Source organism: Microcebus murinus, chromosome 11 (assembly GCF_040939455.1).
Source record: "Microcebus murinus isolate Inina chromosome 11, M.murinus_Inina_mat1.0, whole genome shotgun sequence".
Classification (NCBI taxonomy): domain Eukaryota; kingdom Metazoa; phylum Chordata; class Mammalia; order Primates; family Cheirogaleidae; genus Microcebus; species Microcebus murinus.
Window position 1 is genome coordinate 3,620,042 of NC_134114.1, and position 22,350 is coordinate 3,642,391.

Here is a 22,350-nt window from a genome sequence, read left to right on the forward strand (position 1 = left end):
TCTACGTAACAGCAGCATAAATAGGCACGAAAACGGGCGTGTCGAGGTTGAAACTATTTTGTGGACATTAAGTTTGGGGTGAGGTGGGAAGAGGAGCCCCTGATCTAATCGGGTCATGCTGAAGAAAAGCATAGAAACTCTCCAGGCTGATGATGCCCCAGAGTGAGCAGATAAGCAAACCATCACGAGGGCATGCAGACCCCGTGACCATGTGCACAGCTGGGGACAGGGTGGGGACAGAGGGCGGGAGGGGGGCAGGGTGGGAAGGTGCCTTCCTCACCGTACAGGGGAGGCTGGACCTGGCTCTTGGATGGGCAGGAGGCGACCACAGCGTGTTCAGAGTGGCACAACACACATGAAGGCACAGGGCCATTGTAAAAAAAAAAAAATGCGTGTTTCCTTACAGAGGGACACAATTGAAATTATTCAACGTTCAGCATTTGTGTCTATTTTCAGATCATTTTGAACATGACAAGTAAAACCAACAAAAATTGTAAGAGATGCTGTCCAGTTAAAACCACCAGATATGACTCTAAAGAAACTCAAATTAGAAAAAAAAGTCAGCCACAAAATAGGTTTCATTTTTTTATTTACTATAAAAGATCAGCCAAGACAGTTCAACGGGAAAGAAGAGTCACTTAAGCAGCGTTGCTGAGACACCTGGGTGCCCATATGCGGCCTCCCCGCCATGCTCAGCTCCACACGGAACAAAGGTCTAAAGGAGAGGCTAAAACTCTAGAGCTGGTATAACATGTAAATCTGTGTGACCTTGGACAACATTGTCGTCAACATTTTCTCAGCCATGACACTGAGAGCACAGGCAACAAGATAAAAACAAATACATTAGACTTCATCAGGAGCACAGACGTTCACGCGTCAAAGGACACCATGGAGAAAGTGAAAACAGCTCACAGAATAAGAGAAAATACTTTCAAGTCCATTGTCTGATAAAGCTTGGCTGTAATACGAATGTTGATGTTCCCCCAAAGTTCATGTGTGGGAAACTATTACCAGTGTGATAGTATTAGGATGGGGCCTCTGGGAAGGGATTACATCATCAGGACTCCACCCTGACAAACAGAGCTCGTGTCCCTACAAAAAGGCGCGAGTGGCCCCTGCCCCTCCTGCCACTTGAGGATGTGTCCGGAAGGCAGAGAACAGGCCCTGGTTAAACACCAAGTCTGCCGGCGCCGTGATCTCAGACTTCCCAGCCTCCAGAACCGAGAGCAATGCATTTCTGTTACTCAACAATAAAAAGGTAGATATCCCAAATGAAAAGTGACCAAAGAACTTAAATAGACATTTTCTAAAGAAGATAGACGTATGTCCAATAAGAACAAGAAAAGGTGCTAAATATTATTACTCATTAGGGAAATGCAAATCAAACCCGCAGTGAGATAGCACTTTACACCCACTAGTGTAGCTATAATTTTTAAAAAATGTAAAACGCCAAGTGTTGATGAGGATATGGAGAAATTATTACCCTCAACCCCTGCTGTTGGGAAGGTAAATAGTCACAGCTGTTATGGAAAAGAGTTTGGCAGTTCCTTAAAAGTTGAACATAGAATTACCACATGACACAGCAATTCCACTCTTAGGGGTCAACCCAAGAAAATTGAAAACATATTCGCTTACAAACTGGGGCATGAATATTCATAGCAGCGTTATTCGTAATAGCCAAGGCCAGACTCGGGGCCAGCCGCACACCGGAGTTCGGGGAGTGAACTCGGTTCTCTCTCCTCGTGGAGGAATCTGTAGGAGGCCGGTGATCATTACCTTTCTAAGAAGTCAAGGAGGAGTCAGTTCCATCAGGCAGCGAGATCCCGGGACTGGGGCCAGCCCGGAGCGTGTGACAGTGCTCAGCCTCTCCCGACCACTTGCCCAGAATGCACCAGGTAAGGGGCCCGGCGAGTCTGCAAAGTGCCTTCTCCGCCTCCCCGTGTTTCTGAGAGCCGTGGCTCGATGGCAGAACAAGCCCTGTCACAGCCCTGAGGGGCAGGGGGCAGGCACGACATTCCCTCCTTGAGTTGCCAAACTCAAGACCTGGAAGGAACAGGTTCCAATTTTCCCTTGACTTTTCCCAGGACGCTTCTGGAAGCCGCTTCCCAAATAAGGCAAACCCACTACGGTGTCTGTTTCTTTTCTTCTCTCAAAATATCAAACTATTTCTGGGGCATAGCCTCCTTTTGCTTTAATTATTGTGTTTTATGTTAATCTCCAATCGTTCACATTGAGTGCAGACTCATGAGACAATTTGCATTTTGCCTCTTCGATTTGTATCCATAGGATTTGTGAGGAAGCCCATCAACTCGGCCGCCTCATCTCGGCCCCGCCCTCTCCCCTAGTGGGATTCGTGGCCAGAAGAAAACTGTGCGTCTCCAGGGAGCCACAGCCTCGGCAGGGGATGAGGGAGGCAATTAATCTACGGCCGCTTGGGGGAAATTTACTGTGATGAGGCGTTTAGGGAGACGGCAATTAGCAGGGAGGGAAGGCGGGCCTCACGGTGAGCACACGTCTCCCAGCCCTCCCGCCTCCCGCCACAGCCAGTCCCCCGGCCCCGGCTCGCGGCCCTCGAGGTGGCCTCCTCCATCCTCCAGGCATCTGTCAGCTCCGGGCGTCCCTCCTCTCAGGATTACTCACCTTCACGCGCCAGGAGCCTCCCCCACGTCCCCAGCCGGCCCACAGATCACCCTTTCCCGTCTCTGCTTCCCATAGACTCTGGTCGATTTACCTGAAGTACCTGAGCAATCAACTGCAGATGGAGCCTTCTAGCAGCACGCCTCTTCCCCGCTGCGTCTTCCCTGCGTCCTGCCGGGCTGTGTTCAGACCCGGCTGCCCGCAAGTGCTCCCGGACTGTGCTCCCGGAATCGGGGCCCTCAGGCTGTGCGCGTCACCCAGATATGCCGCCCTTGAAACTGGCCGGGGACTTGTGTCCCGGATGCTAGCCGTCAGCAGAGCCGCAAGCTGCATCTGAAGTCACAGAGCAACATCGTGACAGTCACCCCGTGGCTAGGAGCGTCTCTGCAGGGAAAGGAACGGCAGGCTCTGCCGACATCCCGACATGCAGCGACCGCAACCGCGGCAACAGATGGCGGATAGAACACAGTGTTTCTTGGGACAGGTGCTGGGGACGAGAAAACATCAGCTGTTCTTGACGCTGTGGCTCTCACGGCCTCCTTGACCACTGGGGCGCCTGCCCCTCCCAGGGCCAGCCGACCACCAGAGCCAGTCGCAGGCCTGTCCTGGGGCACGCCTCTCACTCGGGTTCATGCCCCCGGCTGCCTTCCGAGCCCTCACACCCCAAGCCAACAGTCTTCCCAGTCCGAAGTCGCCCGGGGCCGGTTCCGGGCAAGCCCTGGAGCGCCGAGCCTGCTGACACGGCTGGGCGGGCAGTCCCACGCCCTCCCCGCCGGCCTCGCCCTTCCCACGGGAACACAGAAGGGCTCCGGCCCGGCTCACTCCTTTCTGCACGCGGGTGCCGCGTGTGGCCCCAGCAGGCCCTGTGTGGCTTGGCACGGCCCCTCCTCTCAGAAAACGTAAAGCATACAAATCTGTCAGTGGCACTAGCCTCTCTGTGCCAACACGCTCAGCAGCCTTTGAGAACCACAGCCCTATGGTGTACTTCCCACGTCCCTCCTTACCGGGCTCCCCTGCGAGGCGGCAGGCTGGACTGTGACGCAGGCACAGGGTCCCTCAGGGGCAGGTCAGGAGCTGGCGGCCAGGTAACCCTCTCGTGGTCTGGGGCTCACGCCCCGCAGAGCTGGCCTGGCCCACCTGTCACTCGGTGACCACCACGCCGGGTCACCTGCCCACTAAGCCCCTGGAGGGAGCTGGAAGCGGCGTGCTGCGTCACAGACACCCGCCCGGCACCGGCCGCGCCCCTGCAACGTGCGTGCGCTCCTTGGCTGAACCGTCCGCCGCTCTGGCGTCTTTCCTACGAACGGTTTGTGCCTTCTTTCTCCTCGCTTTTTTCTTTTCAAATTTAAAACATTATTCATGTAGCATAAAATTCACCCTTTTAAAGTGCACAATTCAGCGGTGTTTTTAAAGTACATTCACAAGGTTGCGCAATCCTCAGCACTATCTAATTCCAGAATGTGTCCGTCGTCCCGAAAAGGAACACCGGGCTCTCAGCAGCCGCAGCCGCAGCCTCTGGCAACCTCTGGTTTATTGCTGTCATTAGGACTTTGTCTGCTCTGGGCACGTCGTGTCTGTGGAGTCGTACAATATGGGGCTGTTGCATCGGATGCCTTTCATCTCGTATAAGAAGAAGAATAAACATTTTTATTGCAGATAATGCAAGTACCACACTTCGCTTGTCCATTTATCTGTTAATGACTTCTTGGGTTATTGTCACGTTTTGGCTGTTACGAATAATGCTGCCACAACAATCGTGTGCAAGTGTTTCTGTGAATGTGTTTTTTTGTTTGTGTGTGTGTGTGTGTGTGTGTGTGTGTGTGTGTGTGTGTGTTTTGAGACACAGTCTCACTCTGTTGCCCAGGGTAGAGTGCTGTGGCGTCAGCCTAGCTCCCAGCAACCTCAAACTCCTGGGCTCAAGCTTTCCTTCTGCCTCAGCCTCCCGAGTAGCTGGGACTACAGGCATGTGCCACCATGCCTGGCTAACTTTTTCTATATGTTTTTAGTTGTCCAGTTAATTTCTTTCTATTTTTAGTAGAGACGGGATCTCCCTCTTGCTCAGGCTGGTCTCAACCTCCTCAGTTCAAATGATCCGTCTGCCTCGGACTCCCAGAATGCTGGGATTACAGGCATGAGCCACTGCGCCCAGCCTGTGAACGTGTTTTTATTTCTTTGGAGTTTATACCTAGGGATGAAATACCTAGGTCACACAGTAACTTTATGTTTAACATTTTAGGGAACTGCCCGACTGGTTTCCAAAGGAGCTGCACCATTTACATGTCCACTAGCAATGTGTGAGAATTCCATTTCCCACATTCTTTTATTGCCCATATTGTTATTACAGTTATCCTAGTGGGTATGATGAGGCATCTCACTGTGGTTTTAGTTTGCATTTCTCTAATAACTCACGATACTAAGCATCTTTGCATATGCTGAGGAGACATTTGTATTTTTATTTGGATAAATGTCTATACAAGTCCTTTGCCAACTTTTTAATTGGGTTATCTGTCTTTTATTGTTGAGTTGTGAGAGTTTTTTATATATTGTGGATACAAGTCCTTTATCAGATATATGATTTGCATATATTTTTCTCCCATTCTGTGGGTATTTATTTTCCACTTTCTTGATAGTGTCCTTTGAAGAACAAAAGTTAATTTTGACCAAATCTAATTTATCTATGTTTTTCTTTTGTTGTTCGTGCATTTGGTGTCATCTCTAAGAAACGATTGACTGATCCGAGGTTGTGAAGATTTATGCCTGTTTTCTTCTGAGGGTTTAATCCTCCCCTGCACTGATGACTGCAGGAGGATCTGCACTCCCGGAGGAGGACAGGGCAGGAGGAACGGCAGGGCAGTGAGTCATCTCCATCCATTCCTGTTCAGTGATCCTCACGCCTGTTCAGCAGCCCTCAGAGATTAATGACTGACGCCGTAGAGAAGGCCAATGCCTAAGGCTGAATGGAAACAGTTTAATTGTATATTTTGGGGAGAATCCTACTTGCCTTGTATACATATGGTTTAAAGGCCTATTGCTTCTGTCCCTGAGTGAGGGAGCTGCAAGACTTCCGAAGCCTTCGTGCTTGTGTCCCTGAGCCATCCTCCTGCAGTTGCCTGTGTCTCTGAGCCACCCTCCTGCAGTTGCCTGTGTCCCTGAGACACCCTCCTGCAGTTGCCTGTGTCCCTGAGACACCCTCCTGCAGTTGCCTGTGTCCCTGAGACACCCTCCTGCAGTTGCCTGTGTCCCTGAGACACCCTCCTGCAGTTGCCTGTGTCCCTGAGCCACCCTCCTGCAGTTGCCTGTGTCCCTGAGCCACCCTCCTGCAGTTGCCTGTGTCTCTGAGCCATCCTCCTGCAGTTGCCTGTGTCCCTGAGCCATCCTCCTGCAGTTGCCTGTGTCCCTGAGCCATCCTCCTGCAGTTGCCTGTGTCTCTGAGCCATCCTCCTGCAGTTGCCTGTGTCCCTGAGCCATCCTCCTGCAGTTGCCTGTGTCCCTGAGCCACCCTCCTGCAGTTGCCTGTGTCCCTGAGCCACCCTCCTGCAGTTGCCTGTGTCCCTGAGCCATCCTCCTGCAGTTGCCCTTCTCCCCTCGGGATTCTCTTCAGGCAGCTCCGCCTGCCGCTGGTGCGCACGTCGTCATATGACAGCCGTGACCAGCACTTTTCAAGCTCATGGCCCTGCTGGGACAGGCGACAGGCGGTGGGTGCCCTTCAAGGTCAAAGCAGACTCAGGTGCTCATTGCTGTGCTTCAGTTACACTATGCATTTGGAATCTCTTAACAGAACGAATCAATCTTATTGAGACCCTACCTAAGACATTCCGCCTCCACATCTCAGCCTCCCATGGCTCTTCCTTTTCCGAATGTGTCGCACAAATCTGAAAATTCTAAGCTTTCATCATTCCACAGAACCAGGGGCCTTCCAGCTTAGGGACAGTCCTGGCTAAAGATAACAATAATTTTCCAGCCACCAGAACACAAGGTGTCAGAAGGTTCTAGGCCCTCAGGATGGACAGGGCGATGCAGGTCCCCAGAGGGACGGCCAGCCTCTGTGTAGGCGCAGCCCACGCCCCTCCCTCTCCTGCAGCCTGCCGATCTGTCGCACTCCAGGACTGCAGCCCTGCCCCCAGCCCAGGCCTTTGGGGCTTACAACTGTTGCTTACATATTCAGGAAATTAAGAAAATAAAATAAAATAAAAACTCATTCAACCCACACTTCCTGCCCTGAAAAAATCCAACCATTGTTCTTTCCTAGGCAACATTCTCAAAACCCCACATTTGCCCAGATTTTATCACATCTGCCCCTGGAGGCCAGAGTTGCTCATTAATGCGCAGTATTCCTGGAGTGTGTTTGGTTTGGTTTTCTGCTTCCAAGCCTGTGGGGGCTGGTAGTGAAAGCCAACTGCTGGCATTCAATCTCCCTTTGCATTTTACCCGTCCATCCTCCTCGCCCCTTCACCAGCTCACTTTTGATAGGGAAGAGGAGAAACTAATTTTAAACACCCACCCACCCACCCCCAAACATACACACAATATCTTCAATACATTCAGCTCTCAGCTCGGAAATTGTAATCACGCTGCACGATAATTTGCAAGTGCTGCATATCTCAATGTGCATATTTGAGGTCAAAAGACCAGACATTCTCCGCCCTGGCCGTTCTCACAGCTGCTCGCTCTATCCAGGGTGCTCTTGGCCAACACGAGGCTTTCCTGGGCAGATTTGAGATAACACAAACGGTAGACCACTTCCCAGAAGCTAGTGTAGGAGCAGATTCTCCACCTTTTGACAAAAAGTATGACCAAAATCAATCAATTAATTTAAAAGCAAAAGGCGCTAGCTAAGCGTCACACGAGGTGGAGAGGAAACGAGAGGCCTGCTCAGAACGTGCGAGTGGAAAATGGCCAAAGTCTCCAAAATGTCAAGTGATAGTGTCCCCGGCCCCTTTGGTAAACAAGGAACTAGGATCATTTATGATATAATTCTGCTCTAGTTTGGACAGTAATCTTTGCCAAAATCTTTATTTTGATTCTGTATTTCAGGCATGTCAGTTATCAGAAGGACATTCAGTTATTAATAAGGTATGTAACAACAGGCCTCTATGAGCCCAGGCAAAACGCTAAGTGTTTACCAGCGGGAATCCAAATGTATAAAGTAGCATGAGCGTGTTGATTTATAAAATAGTAAAATTAAGTCAAGAGTGTTTTGAGTAACTGACCCAAGTCGCACGGGTACTCAGTAGAAGAGCAGGGACTCGGGCTGGCTCATAAGACCCGAAAGCCAGCTTCTCTGTCCCCAGAGATGGTCTTCAAGTCCAATGTCATTTCGATAGCCAGTGTCACTATCTGTAAACTTCCAGGTAACACTCTGCATCCCCCCAGAAAACTTCACTGTCTTGTTCACTGCTGCACATTCAGCCCCTGGGGCACGAATGGGGTCACGGCAGCAGCAGTGAATCCTGACGGAACAAAGGAGTGAGTGCAAAGGCGTCACGAGGTCACACCACCAGCATCTGGCCACTCCTGTGACAATAACTGCAAATGCAAGAAAGAGACTCAGAAGACTCGGTGGAATGAATGTACAAAGGCTTGGACTCCAACTTTGCAATACTAAGGAAGGACGTTGGATGAATGCTACTCTTGGTTTTTTACCATTAGCGTAACACTTAGTCTCTTCGGAATACCATCTTTACCCCAGTAGTCCCCTCGGCCCAAGCTGTGTTGAGTTAGCAGTGGGCTTCACGGCTGAGCATCCTGCACTCACGGAAGTAACGTGTCGTGCCGGCTCCGGCATCTGGTTGCTGCTGGTTCCAGCAGCAGACGGCCTCTCGTGACCCTCAAGATCCTCTTGGCAACACCCTGACTCTTGCCGCGTCTTCCCACACGTCTCTGGCCGCGTGTTATCGAGTGCCAGCCGCATCTCAGTGTCCGCTGCAGCCCACCGGAGTCATCCTCGCCCAGCCAGCATCACAGCGGGCTGCACCTGCAGGTTTGCACACACGGCAGGTACAGCCGGTCAGGCCACAGCCTGGTGTTCCAGGAAATACCTTCTCAGCAGGGTAGAAGAAGGGGACCGGACATTCTGGAAAAGGAAGTGTTGCCTTTTTTGTAATACGTTCAAAAAGAAGGATTGCAAAATAAAAAGAATTCAGAGGTCAGACATTTCAGTTGTATTCAAGTTCCTCCTCCAGCCCTCAATTCTCTCAAAAGAAAAATCAGGATTCCAGATGCTTCCTAAAGTCTCTTCCAGCGTCAGAAACTCTTAATTTAATCAATATTTTATTCTCTAGCTCAATTTACTCCATAAAAGCCATTGAGGTTTTTGTTTTGTTTTGTTTTTGGTAAACACCTAAATAAATTTTGTACCAAACTGAACAAAAATAAACCTAATTATATCTTTCAACTTACCTACCTCCTGCTGGGCACAGTGGCTCATCCGTGTAATCCCAGTACTTTGGGAGGCTAAGGATCACTTGAGCCCAGGAGCTCGAGGCTGCAGTGAGCTACAATCATGCCACTGTGCTCCAGCCTGGGCAACAGCAATAGACTCTGTCTCAATCAATCAATCAATCAATAAAACGTAGCTACCTCACATCACATTCAATCACCATCTAATCATCATCAAAGATCAGCAAATAATGGATTGTACCAACACTGATAATTTTGCAGATACAGTTTACAAATCGTGACTGCGTTTAGTCTGCTCTCTCCTTACTGAACAGAAAAGTGATCCTTTTGAGTGAGCAGGCATTGCTTAGCAGGGCTCCACACCCAGTCGCCCGTAGGCTGCAGGTAAGACTGTCCATCCACGTAAGGGGCGGAGCGGGGCAGCCGGACAGAACATGGCAAATCAGAACGCATGTGGTTTAGTGAAAAGCGCTCAATAACGTCTTCCAAAAAGTAAAAACTGCATAGGCCAAACAAAGACTCTCTGTTGCTACTGGTGGAATGTCTGTATTCCCCCAAAATTCACATGTTGAAACCTACTCTTCAAAGTGATGGCGGAGGGGCTTCTGAGAAGTCACGGGTCAGGCTCCTGTGAACGGGGTCAGTGCCTTGATCACAGAGACCCCAGAGAGCTCCGTCGCCCCTTCCACCGTGTGGGATTGCAGATAAGATGACGTCTGTGACGGAGCAGACGGGACTTCAGCGGACGTTGCATGTGCTGGCTCCTCGACCTTGCGCTTCCCACCCTCTAGAACCGTGAAAGATCAGCGGTTATCGCTTCAGTGCGTGGTGTTCTGTACCAGCAGCCCAGACAGGCTAGACATCTGCAAGTGAGACACAGCCATGGAGGCAGCAACTTGTGATGTCTTAGAAGCCAAGGCAAACCACCCAGTCTTTTATCATCTGTGCATTGCATACTGACTAATAAGTGGCCTTGCGATGTGACAGCATTTGCCTCCCACCGGCGTGACTCTCTCAGAGGCGCGTGCGCGGATGACACCCTTTCAGGTCAGATGCTCCAGCCGAGCAGAGGGTTTTCTCTCCTCTGTTTTGGGCATGGAGCTGAGACGACGATTTCAGCTCAGGGCTTGTGATGCCACCTTGGACACGAAATTCACCAGCGCAGCAGACGCGGACCCCTCCTCCCTTCCAGCAGATTTCTCTAGTTTGCGCACCGTTCACCGCGGCCCCCGACAGGATGTGGCAGGCCCTCTAAGCTGCGGTTCATTGTCCCCTCCGCTCCTGGACCCAGCGTTAGAGCAAGCAGCTCAGAAAGCCCCGGGGCAGAGAGAGGACGATGCCTCGATGCCTCGCAGCTGCCAGGGGAGCCCAGCCTTCCCATCGCATCACCCACGGGGCCCAGCAAGGTGAGAATTAACGGCGCTTCCTGCAGGAGACCACCAGAGAAGCTCGTCAGACCTCTCTTCCGCAAGGCGAGGGAGCACAGGAAAGTCGCCGCCTCTTGGAAATTAGCCCCTGGAGGAGAATGAACTTGGAAAAAATGGAAAATTTCCTCTAACACCAAGCATTGCACCAAGAATCCTTTCAAACTTCTTTCCTCTTCCCCACGATCCTGTGTCCCTAGTTTATGTCTACAACAGGATGGACACAAGTGGATCCTCTAAAGGCTTTGAGCAAAGTGCTTGGGGCCAGGGTCCCTCAGCACTGAGTATTGGTCACCTGTGTTTTCCAGGCTGTGCCCAGGCAGGCCGGGCACACAGTGTCTAATTCCCACCTCTTCTTCCCATGCCCAGCCACAGTGGAGTCCTTCTCTGTTGGTTTCCTGTGACCACTGCCACAAATTACCACAGACCTCATGGCTTAAAAAAACATGCATTTGTTCCGCCACCATTTCCGGAAGTCTGAAATCGGTATCACTGGGTCGAACTGGACATGTTGGCAGGACTACACCCCTCAAAGCTCTAGGGGAGAACTCATCTCTTGCCTCTTCCAGCTGCTGGTGGCTGTTGGCATCCCTTGGCTTGTGGCTGCATCACTCCAGTCTTCCTGGCCGGGATCTTCTAATCTCTCTCTGTTCCTTTTACCTTCTTCTGGGGTCCAACCTCCCTGTACCTGTCTCTGTTAAGGACCCCTGTGACTTCATTTAAGGCCACTCAGATAATCCAAGATAATCTCCCCATCTGCAGATCCTTAATCACAGCTGCAAAGCCTATTTTGTCTTATAAAAGGTGACATTCATGGATCCCAGGGATTAGGACCTGATGTCTTTGGGGGCCACCACCCAGCCTCGCCCAGGCCTCTGGGAGGATTGGGAGGAAGACCTCTGACTTGGGACGGGGCCGCACCCGGGGTGGTCATGGGGAGCAAAGGAAGAGTGGCTTGGTTCTGTGCATGGCCTCAGCATAGCGGCCGGTCACACTGGCCTGGGGACTGAAAGTCCAGGCTGACCTAGACTCAGAGTCACAGGCTCAGAGCGTGAGATGGGTCTCCAAGGAGCTGCCATTCCCGTCCCCACCCAGTCCCAGGCTGCAGCCGCTCTGCAGTCAGTCTACTGGCGGGCAGTTCGCATTCCGCTAAAACGCCGCGGGCAGCGGGCATTCACTAGTCACACAGGTGCAGACCCGCCTTCCCAAATAAATATCGTACCATTGCCCTGGGAGAGCACGGCGGTGGCCCGTGGCCCTCAGCCCCTTGCAGACGGCATTCAAGCGTCCCACCTGCTTTCCGAGTCCTCCATGGTATCCGGTGCCGCCCGACCCACCAAGGCCTCCTCGAGCCGCAGTCTCTGCCCGGTGCTGCAGCATTTACAGCTCCTCAAACACGCCGAGGCCTGTCGAGCTAGGGGGGCCTGGCACAGGCTGCAGGCTGGGTGTGGCAGAGGTGGCCGCTTCCTCTCCCCACAACGTCTCTTGCAGAGATGAGGACGTGGACCTTGTTGTTTTGGCAGTTTTTACTTTATCCGCCGTGAGACTTTGCTGTCAGGTGGATGCAGTGTACAGTCACTGCGTCTCCCTGCTGTGGCATTAGCCTCTTTCTGGGTGTGAGCTGGACGGCAGCAGCCCTGCCGGAGCTGCACCAGCGTGTTCCGGGTGTAGCTTTGTGCATTTTCCTACGTGCAACTTTCCCACGCCTGTGTGCATGTCGCATGCTACAACCTATAGCTGTATTTTATATCTTAAAAATCATCTCTGACTGCTCTTGGCTAGCTGTAGAAACGTTTTTTGTATTGGGGTTTTTATATTTCATAGACACCCAATTAAGGCACCCAAATGTCCAAGCTAAAACGCAGCTGCGGGAGTTTCGGCCAGTGCTGCTGGGACGTCAACTGGATAAACAGATGAGCACCCCCTCGTGTGCACAAATCTGTGCACACAAATAACAGCAACAATAACAAGGAAAAGGAAGCCGTGAGAATGGTGCTGACTTGGCACAAACCAGTTGACTTTGCGAAGTGCAAGTTACTAGATTTGAAGTTGAAGTAGGACTATTGTGTTTGGAAAGAACCAGCACTGTGCGAAAGAATCTTAAAAAGGGAGCTCGTAGACTCCAACCCATTTATTTTGTAGGTCAGATAACAGAGCCAGAGCTGCAGTGACTCACCGGGGTCATACTACGGGGCGTGGCAAACAAAGCAGGGCCGGTTCTGCCCACAATACCGCCTCTCTGTCTGTCCCTTGTCCCGGAAAGCAGCCCGAGCCTTCCTTCCCACGGGCTCTGCATGACCCTCGGGGAAGACTTTCGGAGAGCCCAAACTCCTATTGTCCATGTCCCACGAGCCATCCGAAGACCTATCCAAGAACCTCGTATGAGAAGAGAAGCTCGGGAGGCCAAGACGATTGGCGCGCAGCCTCCCTGAGGCTGGCCTATAGCGTGGTGGCCCCGTGGTCCAGGGGACCCCGCATGCTGCCGAGGAGCTGTGGCCTGCTGCAGGGCCATTCTCCCCACTAAGTGTCCACTCCCGGCGGGGTCACACACAGCCTCGGCGCCGTGCAGGCGCAGCTAGAGAACACGTGCCGAGAGACACCTAGAAAGACAAGGATGCACGGCCAGGTCTGGGGCAAGTGGGACAGTGACAGGTGAAGACACCGGCCGGAAAGCAGGGGAGCGGGCTGACACTGGGAGCTCTTCCTGGGGTCGCGGGATGCCCTAAGTTGGGTGAACTCTAGAGCTGGGGGTGAGGGCAAGAGCTGAGTAGCAAGGTAGGAAATGGAGAAGGAAGGCTCTGGTGCCTTGGGACTCCAGCACATCAATGATGGAAAGGTCACAGAAAAGTAGCTATTTCTTTCACTTCGTGGCTGCCTTCCAAGCGTCCTGGGGAAATACTGCACAAGTCATTGTGCCCAAATAGCCCACAATTGTATCCACGGTGGGGATTTTTCTTTTCTATTTGTGCCCAGGCTCTGATTCCCAGACCGTGTAAACTTTCCCAGGCACTGTGCTCATAAGATCCTAGTGACAAGCCACGGCCACCATGGAGATGAGTGACAAATGGACTTACGTGCCGACGCCTTATTTATAAATCAGTGCTAAGCACCTGTCTGGGCGGTAAACGTCCCGGGTCTCTTCGACCCCGCAGAGTAATGCAAACAGTGCTGCTGTGCCCGTCTGACCTCTCCTCGCTCCGCTGAGCCCAGCTGGCGGGTCCCGCCTGGGGTGCAGTCTGGGGCGGTGGAGCAGCGGCCAGCCGAGGGGCCACTCTTCTCCCCGCATCCCCCCACCTGGGGCACACCGCAGTTTGCCCCATGCATCATCTCCTGCGGACCCTTCACCCTGGCTGGTGAGCTCCTCTGCTCCGGGGGGTTGCAGGGTCAGGCAGAGGTATGCTTGAAAATCACTAAGAGAGTAGATTTTAAATGTGCCCATCGTTAAAAAAAGGCAAGACTATGAGGTTATGAGGTAATGAGGTAATACATATGTTAATTAGCCTAATTTAGCCATTCCACAATATATATATATATACATGAAAACTTCATGTTGCACACCGTAAATATATACAAAAATTTTTTTGGAGGCAAGGTCTCTGTGCTGCCCAGGCTGGAGTGCAGTGGCACAACCATAGCTCACCGAAGTCTCGAACTCTTGAGCTCAAACTATCCTCCCGCCTTAGCCTCCCAAAGTGCTAGGATTACAGTGTGAGCCACCGTGCCTGGTCCATAAATATACGCACTACGATGAACCGTAATTAAAAGCCACAGTCTCACGGAGAGACCTCATCTCGCCCAGCAGCTGCAGCCTGCCGTGCCCAAGCCTCTCCCCCGTGTCGGCCACTCGGACGAAGCAGTCTGTCCAATGATGCAGCCCGCTCCACTTTTTCCCTATAAAATTATCACACTCACCTTGGGTGAATTTGGAAAGTACAGAAAAGGGGACAGAAAGAAAGAAAAGAGCCTAGCTGATCCCACCAGCTGGAAAGGATCACTCTTAAACATTTGTACATTTCCTCCCAGGATAGGGAAACCAAGGCAAAGAGTGTGTGAGTGCTTGCCCAAGATCCCCCAGTACTCAAAGGCGGAGCTGAGACCCGAGTGGTGTCTGAGCAGCCCCCAGTCCAGGGCCCCGGTGCGGTCACTCTTCACCCTGGGGAGGGCGGACGTGGCCAGCTCGGGCAGTCTCCGGCCAACGCTCGCGTAGGATGGGGCTGCCTGGCGAGTGGCCAGCGCTACGGGGCTGAACACGACTCAAAGCTTCACTCTCTGAGTAACCCACACACCCCTCAGCTCAGCCACTTAACCACGACCGGCACAGAAGTGTCTTTTCCCCGCGTGGACTGACCACTCGGCCCTCGAGGGAGAGCGGAGAGGGAGCGGGCAGGAGCAGTGGCTTCCCCTCGAGGGCCACCGACATTTCATATGGAAACAGGACGGCGTCAGGCCAGAACGTGGCTGGCCCCTCCGATGCCAAGGCTGCCCTTTCAAAAGAGAGGAAACCAGATCCCACCGGGATAAACATCTTAATGAAAAAGCCAAGGGCCTTGTGTCTTGTTGCATTTCGGGGCTTCCTTTATCCTATTCTAAACATTGGTTTTGGACAGCACGCTAAAGCCCCACTCCTATTTGATCTAATCCTTTGTAAAATCATGGCCATCCCAGTGGTCTTGTTCTCCTTTTAAGTTTTTAATAAATAAACACGGTCTGGCACAGTCGCCCCCTGTGGAGTGACACGCCAGCGCCCCCAAAGCCTCTCATCAGTCACAGGACAGGGAAACACCGGTGATGTGGAAATGGCCTGTAATTCTACATTTTCTGAGTTTTCTTTAAGAAAACCCTGGACGAGGCTACTTAAAAGTTACTTTTCATCTTAGATTACTCTAGAAAAATGCTTGCCCAGTGGAGCATAGAAATATGTGAGCTCTTTAGTTTTAGACCTTTGATTCACGGAAGAGAACTGTAACCCACATTAGCCACTCGTATTTCCCCTTGTAGGATACAAGCGCAGGTTAACAGTAGGCTGACTTTTTTCTTTTTGCATGAGAAGATAAATTGCTTCATCTGCGTAATACGGTTTGGTGATGATGCTGATGACACGGTTTTTTTGTCAATCAGCCAATTATACCGTTGTTTCCCATTCCTGGCTTCAGCCATGACTAGCGGCGCTTGGTCACGTGTGACTTTCGCATGCCCTAGCCATAGGCAAGTGTCGGCTCCTCTGCGGCAAATCCAGGCCTCCGCAGTTGCACGAGTTGCTCTCCCTGACCTGCCGCAGGTCCCTGGGATTGCAGGGCGGGACTTCCCATCCCAGGGCAGTGAGAAACTGGCAGCGGTCCGGCCAGACTCACGCCTTCTTTCCAGATTGTGTTCCGACCTCAAGGGTCAAACCGCTAAGCAGTACCGCTTAGTCCACCTGCTCAGTAGCCCCTGAAATAGGGGTCGCCGTCCTAAGGGCGCTGTCCAAAGGCACGAGGAGGCTTCAGGAAGTCCTCCAGAGCCCTCTTGTGTTTCTAATTACGCAATTCTCTCAACCGCTTCCAAATGAAGAAACTCGGCGGAGAGAAGGAAAGAAGGCAAGCTGCGCGAGGACACCCCGTACTATTAACACGTAATCCCCTGCACTGTTGCCCACAGCGGACGGAAACCCCACTCACCAGTGTGAGAGAACGTGCGAGAAAAACATGAACGACTGAGCAGGTGGAGGGAGGAATGAATGAATGGATGCACGAGTAGATAGAGGGCTGTGCCCATAAAACCTGACCCTGCTAACACATCAATTTCAATCTGTTTTATATGGCCAAAATATTTGGAAGCTAAGGTCATAGAGATTTAAATTACCCAATTAGCAGACATTTGAGGCTGAAATTAGTTTTTGCTTTTCTTTCAAAATCATTTCATCTAATTCCACAATCACTCCTGTAATAATAAATTAAGCTCAGTGTTACCAAATTATGGAAAATATGCCGCTCTTTACTCAGGTGTTACAAATTATAAAGTCTCTGGATTAGATGTGCACTTTAAAATAAAAATCCAATTCTGGATGTTAATAAAAATCCAACAATGAAGTAGAAAATGTAGTTGTAAAATATTCTTATGTTTGTGTGTGTGTGTGTTTCTATAGTCCTCTTTGAAATAAATTAAAATCATAATGTTCTATTTGATTCGTTATAGACTACAGAATGCAATCAGCCGGCTTATATGTCAAGCCTGCAGACTTGAGACGTTTACCTTCAGAAATAAGTGGTCTTTGCTACCTTGAGTTTGTCGCTGCCTGTGAATGCCTACCAAAGTAAAACTCTGCACTTTTCCCAAGCTGGAGACCATAGGTATTATAGAGGACAAAGAAAATGGCATTTTTAGGAAACCAGAGTGAACTTTACTCATTGAATTTTTAAAAAATGTAAACAGCCTGTGATCATGAATCAGACACTCACTTTTGGGCATGGAGTAGTCCCACACCTAAAAACAAAATAAACCAGCCCAAAATGCACAAACATAAAGCACAGTACCACCAAGGAGGCAGTAGAAGATGTCTTCTCCTGCTGCCGATCAGAAAAGAAATGGACACAAGCACAGCCTTAACTACACAGGAGGTCTGAGCAGCTGAAGGGCCCTGACAAGTGTCCCTGTCCAAGGACAGAGAGAGAGAGAGCCCGGAGGGCCACACTGTCCAGACAATGGAAAACACTTTGATTTTCCTGACTAATACAATAACTTCTCTCAAGTCACATTAAGATGAAATGTCCACATTCTTGCACGTTTCAAAGAGGAGACAAATGAAGCACACATACTATAGAATTAATATTTCAGATACTTCAGGTGTGTTGAGCTGCCTTTTTAAAAGGCTTTGATTTAGCTCACACGTTGGTCGATAGCAGTTAAATCACTGTGTGTGCTTAGACACAGCCTGAGTTAGTGTCCTTGTAACCATGACTCCCTTAAAAGGAGACAAACAGCATGGCATCTGGGATCCTTGACAGGTGTCAGATTGACTGGTGGTCACAGCATACGCCGAGCGCCACGTGCCTCTCCCCTTGCTCTCTTTGCAGAAAACGGCATCTCAGGGACAGCACGTGTGTATGCCCAATTTGTTAAAGCCTCAGCTTTGTACATACGTTTGAGCCAAGTGTGCCCAGCCCTTCCTATGGGTGCTTAATAGGGCTCCCTAGACCCTGAAACCACAGGTGCTGTTTGGAAGCTTTGCTCAGGAGCCAAAACTGCAGGGAAAAATCTTCAGGTAGATCCACGACGATGCCACACCTTTCCTTGGAAAGAACTGGGGAGTTCTCAAGAACCCACACAGGCCAACAGTGAGCACTACATCGTTCTAGCTCTTTAGCACCACCCAACCTTCACCCCCCAAATGTCTTAGTTCTTCTGACATGAGGTAGCTATATAATTTGGCACTGGCGCAATATGATGACAAAAAGATGAATGCTATTGCATTTGGCCTTTGGCACTTTTCTCTGGGGAGGGATACTGTTTCACATTCACTTATGCGCGTCCAAGGAAATGGCTGGTGGGACCCTCGAACCAAGACGCACGACAGGTGCAACCGGGGCCGGTAAGCGGAGAAGGAAATCAAAATAGCGTGTGGGAGAGACTTTGTCACACTTTGCCAAACACTCTCTCCTCTCTTTCCTTATACAAACATATTTCCTCTGCGAGTACTCACATTTCCTCAAAACAAACATGACAAATGGGGAATTTCTATTTTGTTTTTAAAGAGCAGCCACACTCCACACAGAATTCACTGGAGGAAACGCTTCTATTCTTGACAGGGAAAAGCAAGGGCCGAGTTGTAAATTACAGCGAACAGATTGTCACGGCTGGGAGCCCGCCTGGAGGGCTGCTCAGACCGCGTCTCCCACGTTACTTCCGTTCTCCTGCTGCCCCTGGTTGGGTGGCCGCTTCAGTACCCCAGTGTCCTGGGCTTGTGAAGGCTGCAGACGTCCCCGACATGCACCCCTCCTGCTCTGTCAAGCCACCTGTGCCCTGCCGCCCTGAGACGGCAGCCACGGCCCTGGGGGTGACCAGCAGGACCAAAACCCCCAAATCGAAGCCTGAAATAAAACCCAAATGCAGACTGCACCTCCTGCCATGCCCCCACATGCATCTCCGTGTATCGCTCCTGGAATTGGTTCCAATCCTTTGTCCTGAGTAATGGAAATTGCTGGAGACGAGCGGTTGGGAGAGGAATGAGACCTCGCAGGATCACAGAGAGGAGGCTTCCATCCCAGCGACGCCCCCAGCAGGCACCTACCGTCTGATGCACGGCTTTGTCTCCCGGTGCTTCAGGCTATGAACTGTTAACAACATGCATGATGTTAAATACTCATGCAACAGAGGATGTTCCGATGTGCTGTGGCTTACTTAGTACTGACACATATTTCAAGAACAATTGGTGGGTTTTGCTCTAAAACGTTTTGCTGTTTCTTTGTTGTTTTGTTTTTATCATTTTTAAGTCAGATCTATTTTTGGGGAGACTCCACTGATAGACTTCGTTTTGTTGTTTTTTTGTTTTTGTTTATGTTTTTGTTTTGAGACAGAGTCTCACTCTGTTACCCAGGCTAGAGTGAGTGCCATGGTGTCAGCCTAGCTCACAGCAACCTCAAACTCCTGGGCTCAAGCAATCCTTCTGCCTCAGACTCCCAAGTAGCTGGGACTACAGGCATGTGCCACCATGCCTGGCTAATTTTTTCTATATATTTTTAGTTGGCCAATTAATTTCTATTTTTAGTAGAGACGGGGTCTTGCTCTTGCTCAGGCTGGTCTCGAACTCCTGATCTTGAGCTATCCTCCTGTCTCAGCTTCCCAGAGTGCTAGGATTACAGGTGTGAGCCACCGCGCCCGGCCTGTAATTTTGAATAAACAAAATAATAAGAAAAAAGAAATGGAAAATGAGGTGTTATTTGATCAAATTCCCTGAATTTAATAAGGCCTAATAGTTGGATTTGATTTACGCAAGGTCGCCTGAGTGACAGAGCTGGCTCAAAGCTTTTCTCCTTGAGCAATTGACACTCCAACAGAAATAAAACTGGGGAATGAGATGTCTTAACAGTACAGTGGTTCTCAAACCGAGTGTAGCATACGCTGGAATCTCCCTAAGGGCTTGTTAAAATACACTCAGAATTCTGACGGGACAGGTCCTGATGGGTCCGATAATTTGCATGTCTAACGATTTCCCTGGGTGACGCTGTTGGTCCAGGGACCCCACTTTGAGAACCACTGATGTTGTCCCTGAAGCCTGGCCATGTGGCAATTCCACAGCCCTTCTGAGCTCTAGATGTTGCAATGATGAAACAGTGGATGCACAAGGAGTGGCCGGTTAATCACACCGAGTTTATGGATTTTAAAATATATTTTGATCCTGCTATTGTTCACTTAAAATTGAGAATCACTGAAGTCCTGGGGTCCAAGACATTGAATTTATTTATTTTTCCTCTTAAATGTGGGGCTTAGTTCTTAGCTGTGGCTTCCTTTCCATTGATGTCAGCGAATATTGGGCAGAATTACATCCTCTAAGTCACTCTTTAAAGGCCCTGTGGTATTTAAGATATCCTTTGTTTCCAACATCCTGAAATACTTAACTAACCCTCTTTCAGATCAAATAAAATCCCTCCCATTGTTTTTGTTTATTTGCGGTTTTTCAGAGGTGGCAGGAGAGCTGAGCCTCACTGTTGCCACACAGCTGGGGGTTTCGCCCCCTACCTGGAGGTTAATTGCAATGAACATCCTGGAAGAGAGAAAGTCACCACATTCCAGGGGCAGAAGCCCAAGCAGCCTGGGGGCCCACCTGCTGCTGCCTGGCTGAATACAAGTAGCAAAAACTCGGACCCTGAGCGCGTGCCCAGGCCCAGAGTCACGTCCCTGTGACCTAACCAGCCAGGCAGGACTTGGGACGCTCCAGTCCTGCCTTTCGTCCTTTAGGGAGATACTGCACTGCTTTGTTATTATTTTTAACATTTTATTTGGAAATAATTTCAATCAACATTCGAGAAAAACTTACAAAAAGAGAGCAATAACAACTGCATACCATTTAATCAGGATCAACTATTGTCACCTGTTTGCCCACCTGCTTCTTCATTCACCTGTCTCTGCCTGCATGTGGCATCGCACGGGTGAGGCGGCTACGGGGAGGGAAAGGGCCTGGAGACTGGTCCTAACTTGCAGTGACCTCGGCCCCGCTGGCCCAGCCTCTGGGATCTTAGACCAGCTTGAAAGCCACTCTCTGCTCTGACACCCGTGCTTGAGGCCTGGGTTCCATCAGACCTGTCACACTCCGACAGCTTTGGCCTTGCCCCACGCAGAGCTCAGTCAACCCGGGACTGCTGGTGACCACAGACGGACACAGCCCAGCCGAGCACTGGCCTCCTTCCCTCCCTATTACCTAATCCCCAACTCCCTTCTGGCACGCCTTAGACATTCTTCTGGTTTGGACCCGATGAGTGGGTCCTGTTTCGCCCATCACATCCCAGATTAGGCGTGTCTGTTGCCACAACAAGAAGTGCATGTCATGGGGCCCCCAAGCTCCTCCATGGGACGTGGCAGTCTCTGCGACCATCCTCTCCAGAGTAGCCCCCATGCGCAGCCAACCCGGTGTCTGCAGACCTCACAGTCACCAGCCCTGGTGGCCCTAACGGCGGCCACTCCCGCCACTAACTGGGAGGAACTCCACCAGGGTTATGGGGCCTGCAGAGAGACACTGGGAAGTGGGTGCCGGTTGCAGTCAGGGGTCGGTGACTCTTGTTCTATTACGAGTGTGTCATGTTTCCAGGAGCACGAACATGCCTGGAAAGTGGAATCGAGACCCAACTATTGGTTCCACCAAGAGGGATGGGATTAGTGGTTCCTGGGCCCTGCCAGAAATGCAGCTGTGTAGACAGCCACGGTGACCTAATCTCCCGGCCAAGGGCCCGCCCCACCCCGCTGTGCCGGGCAGTTGTGGCTGGAGGGTGTGAGAGGAGCCTGAGTGGCCTGGGAAGGTCCCACGCCTGCAGACTTGAGAGGACAGGGAGATGACTGCTCTAAAGGAAAGGACGTACACACGTGATCACAAGAGCGACTTGGGCAGGTGGCGAGCATTCCTGTGCTCAGGAAGAGGGGAGAGGAAGGGGAGAAGCAGCTCCGGCACCCAACACACCAAAAAGAAGTCCGTGCCCACAGGAGAAACAAAAGGCAGCAGAAAGGAGGATCCACTACTTTGGTGCAAAGGAAGTGAGTCATGCTCCATCTCCAGACAAGTGCCTAATAAAAAGACATAGTTGGTAAAAAAAAAAAAAAAAAAAAAAACAGTAAGTTTTACAGTGTTTGGTTATTTGCATGAAGAGATTAAAGAGCTATTGAGTCCTCACCTTGGCCATGCTTTTCCTGGTGGTTGGTGTGGACCAGCTCACTGCTTCCCACCACGTGATTTCTTCCATCCGCTCAGTTGACTACCCAAGCCCCCTATTCCAATGGCAGTTAGACCGCAAATTGTACAATCGGTTGATGTACAGAATGAGCCACCACTGAAAGTCATGAAGTTTCCCCAACTCTTTAGTTCATTTTAACCAACCTTTTTTATTTATTTCTGGATGGTTAATCAATCAATAAGGCATTACTGAAAGCATGTTTTTTTCCAGTCCACATAAGCCAAAAATTAAAAGCCATGTCCCAAGAGAAAGATGCAAATGACATTTTTAGACGACAAGCTTCAAACACTCACGTTTTCATATATTTCTTTGTCTCAAACCTAAACTGAATGTAACCACCACCCCTGCAGGCAGAAAGGGTTCATGACCTCCAGGCAAGAAAGAATTCAAACCCAGGGTCACAAGGGAAAGAAGAGAATTCAGACAGGAAGTACAGGCAGAAGCAGATACATTTATTGAAGTGCACTTTAGGT